General features: G+C 38.5%; 1 protein-coding gene across 13 annotated transcripts in view; it reads left to right on the top strand.

Annotated features, from left to right (window-relative positions):
* The window catches only part of LOC308199825 (uncharacterized protein), a 605136-nt gene that overhangs the window by 401999 nt on the left and 187327 nt on the right, over window positions 1-15810 (top strand). For 7 of the 13 annotated variants that reach the window (XR_013954988.1, XR_013954989.1, XR_013954990.1 and 4 more), the window contains exon 1: window positions 5081-5207. The exons of 5 other annotated variants lie outside the window; for them this stretch is intronic. The gene's annotated coding sequence lies outside the window, so the exon portion shown is untranslated. Of the gene's footprint in view, window positions 1-5080; window positions 5208-15810 lie in introns of those variants that run through there. One more of the 13 variants, XR_013954995.1, reaches the window with a different exon arrangement.

Below are 15810 nucleotides of genomic sequence, written 5' to 3' on the forward strand. Positions count from 1 at the left end.
CAGTAGAGATAACCCATTTCACTTTCAGAAGTAGCCAGTGGTTTATCTTGTAACAATGACAGATTTTATCTCAACTGTTTTCTCAAAGGAATTTATTAGAGAAGTGAGCTCTTAAGAGTTGAAAAAATTCCAATTATTAGCACCTTCACTTTTTTCACCTTCATTGCGTTTTAAAGCTGAATTGTAGGCACTGTTTTAACAACTTGAAGTACAAGTGTGACATAATTTTGCATTTATGTAGGGTATAGCCGTAATGCGGTATGCATCATTTTATAAGTGTAATAACAAGGGCCTGATCCAGTAAAAGCACAGTCAAATGCTCATATAGCTTTTGGAGGAGGCAAAGCTGGGTGAGGGAAAGATGAGACCTTTCATGGATGCTTCACTACAAGTGCAGGGTTCTCATTTCCTACAAGTTGCTCAGAGATGCTTAGTGTCCTTGGTCTGAAAAACGGAAAGCTCTCTGTACTCTCAGAATTTAAGGTTTTACTTACATCAATCTTATGTTACTAATTGTGATTGGTAAATTCTTTCAGCCAGGCCTTCTAACTGAGAAGACAGTAACAAGTGTCAGGTGGTTACCTCTAGTACAAAAATATGGAAAAGACTGAGCATCTCTGTGGGGCATAGTTCCACTCTTATTGACAGACAAACTGTTCCAAAAAGTTTATTGTGATTTAATCTGCAGAATAAACAGGTATAAGAGCTGTGCCCTGTGCCCACTTCACATAAAAATCTGAAAATGGTAATGTGTTTCCTTCAGGTCTGTTTTTCTAAAAAAGGAAATCTGAATAAATCTTTGTGTGGGTACTTATACTTAAATCTCCACCAAAAATAAAAAATAAATAAAAATAAAAATAAAAAAATGATACCTAATAGAAATAAAGCAGAAAGTGTTGATGTGTCACAGACAGTGATTGAGGAGGTATAGGGGGAAAAGACTCAAAACATTACTAGTTTCAGAAGAGAAACAGTCATCTCACAGATATAAACTTAATTTTAATTAATTTTGGCTGGAATGTAAATAGAAATGTTTTGTTTTCAAATGTGCTGAAATTCAACTTACAGGTTCCATAGCAGTTTCCAGAAAGAGGAGTAGTCTTCCTCCTCAGCAGCTGCTTTTGAGGAAAACTGCTCCTAGTGATGAAGACAGCAACACGAGCCATTTCTGCCACCACACTTCGATGTGCAGCTACCATACATACTTATCAACTAACTCTTTACAAAGCCCTTTGAGATAAAAGTATGAAAAAATGAGAATAGTGGCAAAGTCCATATTAGTATGTTTTAAAATCCCACACAAAGGAGAGAGGTGGAGGATTTGTCTATGACTCTAGCTTTGAGTCAAGCTATTTCTTTCTATCTATGGATTGAAACATAGAGAAGAATAAGCTGAAAGGAATAAAATGCAACATATAAATATTCTGATCTTTTTCAGCAGAATTTTTATTTTTATGAGAATAGCAAGATTAGGTTGGCAGTGAGACTGGGAAAGAGAAACTAAATGTGTGTATGAGGGTGGTGAGGCCCTGGCCCAGGCTGCCCAGAGAAGCTCTGGATGCCTGTAGTGGGTTTATATGGCAAGGTTTTGGTAGTGGGGGGCTGCAGGGATGGCCTCTGTGAGAAGAATTCAGAAGCTGCCCCATGTTAGAAAAGGGCCAGTTCCAGCCAGCCTCAAAGGGACCTGCTCATGCTGAGAGTCGAGCCAACAAGCGATGTTTGTGCCTCTGTGAGAGCAGATTTAAGAAAGGGGGAAAAAAAAATGCTGCTCAACAGCAGCTGGGACAGCGAGGAGTGAGAACCAGCCCTGCAGACCCCAAGATCAGCACAGGAGGAGGGCAGGAGGTACTCCAAGCGCCAGAGCAGCAGTTCCCCTGTGGCGAGGCCCCTGGTGGAACAGGCTGTCCCCCTGCAGCCCATGGGTCCCACACGGAGCAGATCTCCACGCTGCAGCCCGTGGAGGAGCCCCCGGTGGAGCAGGTGGATGTGGCCTGGAGGGGGCTGAGGCCCGTGGAGAGCCCCCGCAGGAGCAGGCTCCGGGCCGGAGCTGCAGCCCGTGGAGAGGAGCCCACGCAGGAGCAGGGGGCCTGGGGGGAGCTGCCACCCGTGAGGGACCTGTGTTGGAGCAGTTTGCTGGAGGATGGACCCCGTGGTATGGAGCCATGTGGGAGCAGTTCTTGAAGAGCTGCTGCCTGTGGGAAGCCCATGCAGGATCAGTTTGTGAAGGACGGCACCCTGTGAGAGGGACCCCACGCTGGAGGAGGGGCAGAGAGTGACTGTGATGGAGCTGCGGAGATGAAGTGTCAGGGACTGACCACAGCCCCCATTCCCTCGTTCCCATGTGCCACCTGGGGAGACAAGGAGGTGGAAGAGGGTGGATGGGGCAAAGGTTTTTTTGGTTCCTTTCCTTTGTTTTTTTTTTTGGTTGCTAGTAATAGGCAATCAATTTGGACTCATCTCCCTACTCTGTTTAGCCCATGACAATAATTAAGTGATCTCCCTGTCCTTATCTCAACCCTTGAGCCCTGTACTATTTAAACTGTAAAATATTATTGTTATAGTCTATGTGAGTATACAACTATATCATAGTTGCAGGATTGAAAGTCAATGAATTATAAGTTTCTAAATTACATAGATGCTTTTGCAATTTCCTCCCTGCTTTTCTAGGGAAATTTTCTAGATTTTTTTCTATAAATTTCTAGAAATTTTCTTCTTGCTTTCCCTATGTTACTAGGATCAACATTTTAAAGGTATGATAGGAAAGATCCACAATGCTAGTTCCTTTGGGTACGTATAACGAGACCTAAAGTAGTTAAAAAAAAAAAAATCCAAGAAGCCAGAAGGGAAAAAACTACAACAAGAAGGCCAAGAGGGAGAAAAATGTACATATCAAACAAAATGTTTGGCAGCATGCCCAGGAAAATTTTTCCAGATATATCAAGGTCAGACATCGCAAGCTTTTCTGAGGATAAATCCTGTATATGAAACAGGAGATATCTAAACAAGCTATAAAATACACTTGCTCTCTCTTTCCTGAGGATATTGTGAATGCTAATTAGAACATTTGGACAGTGATTGAGGCAGCACATGCCAAGTAGGCAGTCACAGACAATGAATAACACTAGGATCATCAAGTGTGAGCTGCAGTCAGAAGACTCAGCACAGTCACCCAAGACAACCCTGGAGATGTAAGAGAAGAAAAAAGTGGCCATGTGACCAGAAAGATACTGCACTTCTGTGTAGGGGGGACATGGGCAAGAGCCTAATAAAAAGGAAAATAAAGTTTTCATGGGGTAGGGAAATCACATCAACTATGTTTTGCTTTCTCCTAGACATCTTGGTTTACACATTATGTTTTATATAATGTGTGCAACTATTAATTTATTTTAAATTGAATTACCAGTTTAAAAGTTACAAAGATGTCACAGAAGGTGACAAATAGAGGAAGATTCTTTGAATTGGCTGTTTCTATGAGTCCTGTCCCTTTTTGATTAGTCATGCTTGTGTTTAACTTTTTGTTTTCTTTTTCTTTTTTTTTTCTAAAGTAAAGATCTAAGAGTTGACAACATTTTCATACTATCCTTGCCTCTAAGAATTCCATTTCTTGAAAAATGACAGGAAATTAATATGAATAGATACCATTTCTTTCTACATCATTTAAAAATTTGTGGTACCATTCAAAACTTAAAACTTCCAAAAGTACTCCCACAAAGGGTCCTTTCAAAGCCTGGAGTCAGTATATGAAGTAGAGATGGGAGAATTTATGTGAATAAACTGGGTGAGGATCAACAAAAAACATAGCTTGCAGTGTCAGCCAGCAATATCTCTTTGTAAGGACTGGGAATTATTGAAATGATTGTAATAGTTAGTCTTAATATTTATAGCCTAGCAACCAGTTGATAGAGACCAGATTTGATTATAGTTTGCCTGAAGTAAGCAATCATTCAGTGGGATTAAACCAGATTATTGAGTTAAACAAAATACAAACTGCTCTCCTCTTTGGTCTCCTTCATTATCCCCTTGAATCCTCTGTGCACTCCCTCTGAGGTTCTCCAGCATGTTTCACTTTTCTTAATCCTGCCTTTTTCAAGCATAATTTAATTTATGTAAATCATTTCCATTCTGACTCTCTAAGCCTGAATGTTTGGGAAAGTCTCTGCCAGTTTGAATACTTCCTTAAACGTCCTCAAATTTTAAAGTTATCTCAGAACACTGTAATCCCATCTTTCCTGAAGATCTCAGAAGCCCACTTGTCTACAGTGATAAAACATACGCATAAAAACAGTATTTCAAATTACTGCTCCACTTGTGATTAAGAACTTCTCCTTTCAAGTGCAAACAGAATATTAGCATATGTTGTTACCAGTTGCTCCCTGTCAGCTAGGTAACAAAGGGCATGCATTGGTACATAGAGGCAGCTTTATGTAAGGCCAATAAGTTAAGTCTTGTTTATATGACAGTGAAACCTGAATTAAGACAGGCTTTAACTTAGTGTACCTTGCACATGTTCTGTGAAGTTAGAAAGCAGTTAAGGATTCCAAAAGTTTCCCACTGAATACTACTAGGGGAACAAGTGGCTTCTTGCATTGCTGAAGAGAAGAATGCAGTGACCACTGTAAATAAAATTGAAACAAATTCTAATGGTGGTAAAGACTAAATTATGCAAATGGTCAGAGGGTGTGTAAATCTGTCTGTACTAAATTACTACTAGATGTGACTTTTTAAAATAGCAGTCATCAGTTTGATGCCTGCTGGCAAAATTATCATAATAAATGCAATACTTATACCTTAGAGTCTTTTCTTCTGTCCTTGAAATTTTCTGAAATGTGTAAGATAAAGTACAGACACCACAAACACAGCTACAGGACCAGTCTTTTCTATGGCTTGTAAAGAGACTGATGCATAAAAGAACAGCTAGAAATAAATTTATAAATTACAATACTTAGTAGGACATTGATCCACTACTTGCCCTCACGTTTCTGAGTATTATACGTATTTATGAACTCCTTCTAGTAATGAAGGAGTTAACAAAAGTTACCATTAAAGAGCAGTAAATTGGCCCAGCTGTAGGAGATAAAGAGTCAGGAAGAGGTGAGTCAAGTTTTCCTTTGAGAAACATGGTTGGAAAGAACAGAAGTACTCTGAGCTGAGTTCAGGAAAAAACAGAAACATTTGGATGTTGAAGTAAGGACAGTCATAGGCTGCAGGTAAGTCAGATTTTTGGGAAGGATTGGGTATGCGCTTTGAGGGTAATGGTTTCTGTAACATGGCCTTTGGAAGACAATTTTGGCAGCCTTTTTCCTGAACAAGTTGATTTGTTTGGAGTTTGAGTCTATAGTCCTTTCCAACGTGTTTTTTTTACAGTGTTGCCCAAGTAGACTTCTTAATTGGTGCATTTAGGCTCCAGAAGATAGATAATCGAGCATGTATAGAATTTCACAGATAGTGTATGTGTGCAAAACCCTATTGCTTAACATACTGTTCAGTGTACAACTATTATTGATGAAGAAGTGTAGTGTTGCAGAGTTATCTAAGCCTGTTTTGGTATTCAAAATGTAAACTAGGTAATTCAAACTATTTGTGGTGTTAGTAACTATGTATTGTAATGAGCACCCTGAAGGAAGAGCACTTCCTTCAGAAATGTTTAAAATCTGTGAAGTTAGCACTTAGCTAATTAGGTGCTTTGAGGTCTGCTTCACTTTACAGTCCTCAAAACTTTGCTTGCTGGATAGTCTTTTTCTTTTCACAATTAAGATGACTTATTTTTTCATGTGTAAGTCTTAGAAGTTATTAACTTCTTATTGTGTTTGCTACATGTGGTGCTCATACTTGGCCCTGGTGAGACTGTATGCCTGTGAACTCTTGAAAATCTGTATTCCCCATCTGATAACAGCTGGCTTTTGATCCATACTTGGGCAATGCATGTTTTATAAGATAAACATTCATATAAAATGTTGAAATGTAAAGGACTTCTTAGTCAAAAATTTTCTATCTATAATTGCAGTTCTTTTTCACTTTCTGTAAGCATCTATATCTTATGCTCTAACTCACTTGACTGATATAGTCCTAATTACATACAAATGATTGTATTATTATAAGTTTAACACTTCCTTTCTGAATCTGTACAATGGACAAGCTATTCTCCTTGTGATCATGATTTTCATCCCTGTATTTAGAATGGCTAATGCACATTTGAATTTAGGACTAGATTGGCTTATGGATCAGTAGAGATTCCAGGTGCTCCCTATTATCTTGCTCGTTGAGGTATTTGGTGGGGGAAACAAACCAGAAAAACCAGCAAACAGCTGTGCCAGTGTTTTACCTTTATTACTTAGGTAAGTTGCAGGTGGCTTCTTTCAAGTAATAGGATGGCTAGTTTAGGTATACTTGCGTGGCATTGCACGCTTTCTTTTAGGTAAATTTTAAGACTATCTGTTGAGCGTTCAACTGAATTTTCAGTAAGTCTCTTGGTAGTGGAGAGGCATAGTTATTTATTAGACCTACTTTTGGTTTTCAGTGAGGCAGAAGAATAGATATTCTCTGCAGTGATTAGGTTCAAGATGAAATTTCTTTTGCTACCGTTTGGTCTGGAAATCCTAGGGATCAGAGTACCTGTTCAGAAATGTTGAATGATTCTAACTTACCAAATTTTATCCTTTAAATCTTAAAATGTAAATTCCGAACTTCTGTAGTGCGTGTGTCTCTAGTGCGTATTACTTGTATACATATGTTGTGGTTTAACCTGGCTGGCAGCTAAACACCACACAGCCGTTTGCTCACCCTCCCCCCCTCCCTCTCTGGGATGGGGAAGAGAAACAGGAAAGTGAAGCCTGTGAGTTGAGATAAAGACAGTTTATTAAGACAGGATAATAAAAATGATAATAGTACTACTAATAATAATGTGTACAGAACAAGTGATGCACAATGCAATTGCTCACCACCCGCTGACCGATGCCCAGCCTATCCCCAAGCAGCCGGCCCCCCACCCCGGCCAGCCACCCCTATATATTGTTTAGCATGACGCCATATGGTATGGAATACCCCTTTGGCCAGTTTGGGTCAGCTGTCCTGGGTCTGTCCCCTCCCAGCTCCTGCTGCACCCCCAGCCTGCTCGCTGGCAGGACAGAGCAAGAAGCCAAAAAGTCCTTGGCTTGGTGTAAGCACTGCTCTGCAACAATTAAAACATCAGCATGTTATCAGCGCTCTTCTCATCCTAATCCAAAACATAGCACCCTACCAGCTACTAGGAGGAAAATTAACTCTGTCCTAACTGAAACCAGGACAACATATAATATGGAAAGGGGAACAAATAAGCATAATAATACTAGTTATATGAAAACAGCTTTCTAGCATAGCTATTTATAATAAAGAAAGCAAATTACAGAAAGGTTCTTTGTAATGATAATTTATTTTCTGCAGAATACCAGTCGTTTGGGACATATGAACTAGGATTTTACTTTTTAAGCATGAGCAATAAAAGATGGGGTGTCCTGGGCCTCTGATTTTAAGTAAATCGTATATTTTCTCTGTAACTTTGGAAAAGTCATTTGACCTACTTGTGCCTTATACAGCCCAACTGGAAAATTGGATAAAGACCAGGGCCTCAAAATGCCCCCAATGCTGTACTGAAGCTTACTCCAGCAAATACTGAAACCATGGTATACAGGTGATCGTAATAAAATGTTCTGTGTTCCAATGTGCTGATCTGCTGAATGAATATTGATTGTATAGCAGGTAAAGCAAACACATTAAGAGTTTTTGCAATAGTTTTGCATAACACCTGTGTATCCCAGTATTCTTTCTAAGGTAAATCTAATAGTTTGGAGCCAACCATATGTGCTTTTTCTCATCCCCCAAACCTCCTTCATCTCAGAGAGCAACAAAGAAACTTTGTGTACTTTGTCACATAGGTAGGGAGATGGTATTTTTACACATACAGAAGCAACTTTCTTCAGAAAAGTATTTATTGGAAAGTAGTGAAAGTGTAGCGCACGAGTACCTGTGTGTTTCTATATCTTAGCAGTCATGCACATCAGTGAAAAAAAAAAAGCTGTGAAATGTTGGTTGAGAATAGCATGCTTACATGCGAATTTAGTGATTGCTCTTGCATTTCCCTTCTCCATCTGATTGTTATGTATGGTTCTTTAGGATGGCTGTAAAAATGTTCAGGAAGAAAAGGATTTTTCTTTCTCTCTAGGGTTCAGACTGAAACTAGTATTGTTTTGTTAGCTTGAGTTCCTAGAAAATTCTCAGAATACTGAGAGCTTGAGACCTAGAAAGAGAGCTGTGGTGTGTGTGTAGTAGTAATGGTCATTTGTTAGACACCATGAAAGCAAGCATAGAGCAGAATGCATTATATTAGTCAAGGAAGATAGCTTGAACCAAGAACTGTGGAACAGCATCCCACCCTGGAGACAGCAAAAGGTAGACATGATGTGTTTGTGCCATAGATTGTGAGGAAGAATAGAGGTTGCCCCACTGAGTGAGGCCGGGCCTTGTGAGCCCTTAATGTTCGGCCTAGCTGAGGCCTCCTCAGGGGCCAGAGGCACGCAGCTCTGTGCCTGCAGGACAGTCCGTGTGGCAAGCATTTGGGGATTCAGTCCTGGCAGCGCAGACTGTCACCAATACCAGCTTTGTGACAGTAATTTTTATTATTAGTTACTCTAACTCACTCTGATGTAACTGCTGTGGAGGAGCATAGTGTATATGGAGCATTGACACTTTCACTGAGATAAGAGAAGATAACAGAATGTGGGCAGATCCTCAGCTGTGCGTTTTGTCACTATCCTATCAGTTTATAGCAGCTAAGCAGCTGCACCTGCATTAGTCAAAGCAAAGCTCAAATTTTCATATGCTTCCCCCACCATCTAAATGGCTCCATCGCTTTGTTTCTAATGGCTGATGGATAGGGTAGTTTTGTTTTTTCACTCCCTCAGAACATGTCACATGAAGACATAACCGGCTGTCACAGACTTGAAAAGCTTTATGCTTCCAAAGACCTTGCTCTGCTCTAGTAATTTTACTCTCCTTGCATTTGCTGCCTGGGAACCTGATGGAAATGATATAAAAATGTGAATCTTTGTGCACCTAGAAAATGAAGGTGAAGCCTTTGTACACCCTGACATTTGTGGTGAGAAATACTGTATGTTTTTCCTACATTAACCCAACTTCATATAATAGTTTGGCTGCTCTCAGCAGAGGAAGTACAGATGGTGACTCCTGGCAGGCAGTGTTATTGGAAGACATTATGCTGCATGTGTACAGGTTGTTAAGCTAACTGACAGTTTTTATGCAGCATAGACTGCTGAGATTTTAAAAATCAGAAAATTACCGAATGCAAGTCAGAGGTCAGCTGGTTCTCTAGAAGGCTTAAAAATCCTAGTCCTGTAGTAGTGGTGCCATATGTTCCTCACTGCTTGTTGCCTTAAAATCGTAATAGTGAGAATCAAAAGCCAGTTGTCTGTTGTAATCAGCTTGCAGTGAAATATAGATGCACCCCCTGTGAGACAGTTAGATATACAGGATGTAATGCAGCATGGGAACAGTCCAGATCTCCCCTAATCAATACAAGGAAAGTCCAAGGAGCTTTCTAACTGTGAATAATCTATCCTGGTACAAAAAAAAAAAAAAAAAGGAATTTTGATGTGCCTCTTCACAGTCCATAATTGAAAAGAATCACAGTCAGGGGTGAGGTGTTCCAAAGGGGTACTGCTGCAATTGGGGTTAAATCCATTTGTATGATTAAAAAGAAGAAGTAACCAGCATACTAATGACACTTTCAGTTGAAGAAATTGCAGACAGCCCTTTTGTACTAGTTTGCAATGTCCAGAAGGGCACAGTAAAATTATGAAAGTGAGCAGAAAATAATAAAATGGAACTTGTGAGAAAGAGAAATGTGATCTCTATTTGAGGGAAAGCTATCTTTCACATGGATACTCTACTGGAAGAAGGAAGGTGACTACTACTAAGGCCAAATGTGAAGGCTACTAGTGGATAACTGTGATGTGCTAGACCTTTTGACAGCAGCAAATACCACTGAAAATGTGTGCAGTGTTTTCCTCTGTTAGACCTTGCAGCATGCCAGTATGTGGTTGAGTGCACAGAATGTGGAAGAGTATGGCATCGTCTTTGAGGAAGGTTAATGGTGGTGAATGCCATTCCTCATCTTTCTAGTAACCTGGCAAAAAGGGATGCTTGTTTCATGTCCTGCTTAGCCTAGGATGAAGGTTTTGCATTATGAGACCTAGATTTTAATATGCTGGAAACTGTAACTTGTAATTAAGATGATAAAGAAATTAGAACAGATTAGTTAAATCTTTTCAAACTGCTACTTATGCTTTAGATATATGAGAACATGAATTGTATAAAACTCTTTTGGGGGTACAAAGCTTAAAGAAGCACGAAAGGACAGAAATCAAAGATAAAAGGAAGTCTGAAATGGATACCAGAAGGCTAATATGCAAAATCTGTTATGGATGTGGAACATCTGCTTGAGGAACAGGAAGGAATGTGTTCTTCCATCCAAATATCTTTATTCCCCATTGGGGGGGGGGGGATAAAGGAAAAGATGTTTCTTTCCTGGAGATGTATACAATCAGCAAATTCACATATTGGTGATACTTTGATAATAGGCTTATGTCAAGTAAACTAGATGCAGAGAAAGCTGGTGGACTAAAAAGCTGAATGCTCAGAATTAATAACACTACCTGAAATAAGAATTAGTTGCTAATAGAGGGTGTTGTTTTCCATAAATTAAGGCTCAAAAAAAAATCTTATGCCCAAATTTTGGGGGTATGTTTAGGCTGGGTTGAACAGAATCTCAAACGTGTCTGAAGTCATGTGACAGATTGGAGAAAAACTTAGAGAGGATCCCTGGCTTCTAGTATCTGCTGACAGGCTTTCCTTTCACACAGGAAATCTTTTGTAGCACAACTCTTTGAGCCCCAAAATCTTTTGGGCAATATATTTTTTGTCCTTTGTAATGTCCTTTAGTAAGCCCTTCTTGACCTGAAATTCTGTAAATTGACCTGATACTAATGTAACAGTGATAGAAATCCTTAGGGAAACTTAAATTTACAGTAGGAACACTATGATGTTCCTTGAAAACCTATTCTAGCATTCAGTTGTTGGTAGAAAGTTTTCAGAATGCATGAACTTCAAGGAAGCTTATCACTTTATGACCTTTTGAGCATGGATATTGAGAACTATTTTCTTTTATTCCTCAAGAGATGTTTGTATTTGATATTTTTTTTTATTTTTTTCCCCACTCAGCCCTTTCTTCTCTTAGGTGGAGTAAGTCTTATTGTTTTTTCTTTATCAGTCTCATCTTCTGAACTAGTGACAGATCATGTTGCAGTCTTCTGGACTCTGCTGTTTGGCCATGTCTCCCTTGATAGAAGATACTCCAGCTGAGGCCTTATCAGTGCTGCAGAGAGCAAGAAGACATTCTGCATCTGGCAGTCTGAGCTCATGTTTATATATCCCACTATAATGATTGCCCTTTTGCAAAAGCGTGACATTTTCTTCTATTCCCTAATGCAGCTATTCAAATAGACTCCAAGGAAATACTTGGGTCATAGATAAAACAGAAGAACATGATTAACTGCACTCCATTTACAGTGTCCACAGACAAGGAATCTTTAGTTTTTCACGTTTTTTTTTATGTACAAGTTGTTATCTAAATAACTTCAGGCATTATCATTCCACCCTCTTATTTATTCCCTTTTAATGAACAAGTGTTCTTGTATCTTGGACGCTGTTTCTGATTTATATATTGGAAACAGATTTAAAGCTATACCAGCTTAAATCATGATACCTGATCGGTACTATTAAAAGTAATTATTTAAACCACAATAATTTAAAAAGAGCTCCTGCATTATGGAGTAGAGGGATGAAGAGGAGCAGCCAAGCCATTGTCTGGAGCAAGGACATATATTTCAGACTATTGGGAACTACCACAGACTGCAAAATCATCCCTCATCGCTTCTTCTCTTGATGAAGGGTAGAGATTAAAGAAAAAAATGGTGGCATTTTGTTACGACTGTGAAATTATGGAACTAGTGAAAAATGCCATACTGCCGTTCCTAAACTAAGGGTTGAAGTCTGAAGCTAATGCTCTGCTCACTAGTGCAGAGCACCAATGTTTCATTTGTGGTATAATGTGCTAATACAGTAACGTTGTATCTGTGGTATATAATGTAATGTTTATCTGAGAAGCTCAAGCATTAGTTGGTATGTAGTGCAGGCTCAGTGTACTACGTAAGTTGTTTCCTTCAGTGATTTCCCCCTCGATATTTCTTACCAACTTCCCTACCCCCCACAAAGCATCTTGTTAATGTTAGCTGGGTTGCTCTTATTTATTCTTATTTATTTTGGGATGGAATAGGAGTTTAGAATTTCTGTCTGGTCACTGAATTTAGAAGCAGAATTATTGAACCAGCTGGATATATATTATCTAAATAAATTACTTCCATCTTATATTAATTCTTCTGAGCACTAAGTTATCACTTGAAGAAAATGTGCGTAATATCTGCAAGTAAATGAGGTAAGCTCTATTTCCACCGTGTAGTCATAGTGCAGAATTGCATACAACTTCACTTTTTCCCTGGCAGCTACTGATCTAGTTTACTTATAGAAATGAGTGCAGAACAGGTCTCTTGATATCTTTATTTTCTTTCTACTTTGACCTTGTAATGTAATCAGCTGGCAGATTGAGATTTTTAAATGGTCAAGTGATGGGCTCTGGCAATGGAACTGAGTGCAGTCTGAATGTGGTTTTTTTTTTTTCTACACCAAGTTATAGACCAGATTCATTGAAACCTGATCGCATAAGAGTTAATGGCTTTTCCACCACCCATTGGAGCAAAGAACAACTTCTGGTGCATTTAAAATATTAATTATACAACTATCAGAGCATTCCCTGTGTCCTGAATGCTTAGAAAATTGGTTGGAAATAACCTATTTAACAAAGCAGCGTCTCATTCACTCTATTTCATGTAACTTTAAAAAAAAAAAAAAAGGCAGCCCAAGCCATTCCTTTTATAAACCATTTAATGCGGTTTATGATAGCAATAATCCCCTTGAAATTGGTTATATTACTGTAGTTTGTTATAGTGTTAACTGCCCTTGTCTTCAGCTTGGTCCATTAACTGAAAATCCAGCCATTAATTTATAATGAGATGATTTCTTCAGGATTATTACCTTATTCTTAGTTTGTTGGAGATTAATATTCTTGTAGGATAGTGAAACAGTGTCAAAATGTAACAAGAAGTTCCCAGTTCAGCTTTTTTGTAGTAGTGAACCATCTATGCAAATCTCTCTGAGATTTACATGTAGTTTTTCATTTTTTATGTCACCAAAGATGCAAACATACAAGCAGTAGCTTTCTTTATGGAAAAAGAACAGTTATTGTCCCCAAATAATTAGTGGCAGATGATGAGAGAAAAGGATGGTGATGTTAAATGTGACAGTCTTAATAATGGGGAATAAAGGCTTGATCCTCACTATTCTGCTCAGTGGGAATTTTGCCAATGACTTCATTGGGGAAAAAAAAAAATCAAGGCCAAAAAGACAAGGAACACATTATGCTATATCTTTTCAAAGATGTCGAATTGAGTTAAGAGGGAGGAAGTCATCAGCAAAAGACTATTGAAGCTAGTGTAGTCTACATCTTTATAAAGAAAAAAAAAAATATTCAATGATTTGATGGCACTGTTCAAGTCAGAGGATGGAAATCCTAGAAGAGCTCCCTAAATCATGTCCTTAGCATACTTTTGTGACCTATATTTTCAGTCCCCAAAGTCATCTTTTTCTTTGAGTAATACTATGCCAAATCTGAGAGAGATTAATTATTAGTTATACAGCATTATTAATTAATTTTGCAATCCACTCTAACAAAACATGCTGTCATTCATAAAATGTTGGTGAAAGCTCTGGAATTACATTACTGCTTCCTCCACTTGCATCAGACTTCTGCATTTTCATCTCATAGCTTTCTTAAATTTTGTCAGATCATCTGCTAGGAGTTGTCAACCAAAATGCTAGGAAATTATACAGAACTAGTAGGATATATGAACAACCTCTAAAATATACTCATGTCAGCTTCTAGTAGTGTTTATGTGAGCTAAGGCTTTCTTTGTCTGGAATAGGTTTCCTAGTGCGGAGAACACTCAGGAAATCCTTTTCCTGCTTTGCACAAGTCATCCATATGTTGATTACCTCTTCTCTGAGACTGAAGAGGGAAACGTGGCAACCCAGATTTCTTTTGAAGGACACCAGGGTTTATTCTGTACGTGTGACAGCATGACTCCAGGAACCAGTCTGCCTGCCCAAAGGGTGAATGGATGAAGACTGCGCTTTGGGCAATAGTAAAAATGAGATCCTAAATTTGCTGCTTAGAGAAGGTGCCAGAAGTGATATTAATACAGATATAAGTAAGCATTACTGGGGAGGAGGGTAGGGGTGCATAATTTAATTCCAGCAAAAGATATGCAAATGTAATGGCAAAATAAGAATAAATGGAAATGCCAACATATCCCACACGCAAACATCTATTCTTCTTCCCCAGTGTCTGTGAGCAGGGTTGTCTAGCAGCATGCACTGAGAATTGGAAGATAAGCTTTACAGAGCAGAGAGAGAGGAATGCATTTCTGCCTTGAAAGTTCATATAGAGAAACGGTACATTTTTGTTCAAAATAGGGGATTATGGGTTGAACACTTAGCTTTCCTCCACCGTGATACTCAGAAGTGTGGAGGACAGCAGTCTCCCTGCAGAACATAACCTGTTGTGCAAGTTGAAATCAACAGGTGAAGCCTGGTTGAAAGCTTCAGAGCTAGTGATGTTTCCAAGCTTCATCTTAAATTATTTGAATTTATCTTCTGAAAATGAACACTGTATTGCTTACCCTCTTTTGAGGCTCACAAATGAAAAAAGTTTAACACCAACCCTGAAACTTCAGCAACTGTAAACTTAAAAAAAAAAAAAAAAAAATAGTAGTCATAATGAACAATTCACTTTAAATTAAAATAGGTAAATTTTACCTGATCTAAATTGGAATTCTTAAGTTTAGCTTCCTGTGTTTACTCAGTTACCTCACTGGCACCTCACCTTGCTCACATCAGTATTGCTTAGTCTTCTGGAGGGTATAATAGTGGAAATGCCTGTGGCTTCAAGGATGTGTGAATTGGTACTGCTCTTTCCTATATGCTCCCTGGGAGTGGGTGAGGTGGCCTTCTTTAGCTATTCTCTAATGTGTTTAGTTAGTATTTCCAATACTAACTAAAATCAGAAAAGAAATGAAACGAAAGCTTTCAGAGCATACGCACGCAAAATACTTAGCCTGACCAAAAGCATTATCTATTTTTCTTCTTTGCCACTCTTTATTATAGTAAGTTTTATAAATCATAATTCAGTATTACAGATACAGTATTGCAAGAATGCTAAAGAAAAGATATCACGTCCCTACCCTTCAACTATTCCCCTTTCTGTAATACTTGCTTAAAAAAAAAAGGAAAAACAAAAAGAATTAATAAGATTTTTTCAATTGAATGTCATGTTTCTTGAACAAAATATATTGTATATTTAGTTGGCTATTCATGCACTTTATATTTATACCTTTTTTGATTTAGCTTTAAAACTATATTCTATTTCTGCCTAGTGTGTTATCAATCTTTTTCACAAATGATATTGATTATATATGACAGTAGAGAATATTCTATCTTTTCAAGAGAAAACTGTTCACTTCCTAAAGGATACACTTTTGATTTCATCAGTAAATCAGCATGTGTGGTCTCCTGGGAGACCTGTCCACT

Source organism: Anser brachyrhynchus (genome assembly GCF_964034855.1).
Source record: "Anser brachyrhynchus genome assembly, chromosome: 9".
NCBI classification, from domain to species: Eukaryota; Metazoa; Chordata; class Aves; order Anseriformes; family Anatidae; genus Anser; species Anser brachyrhynchus.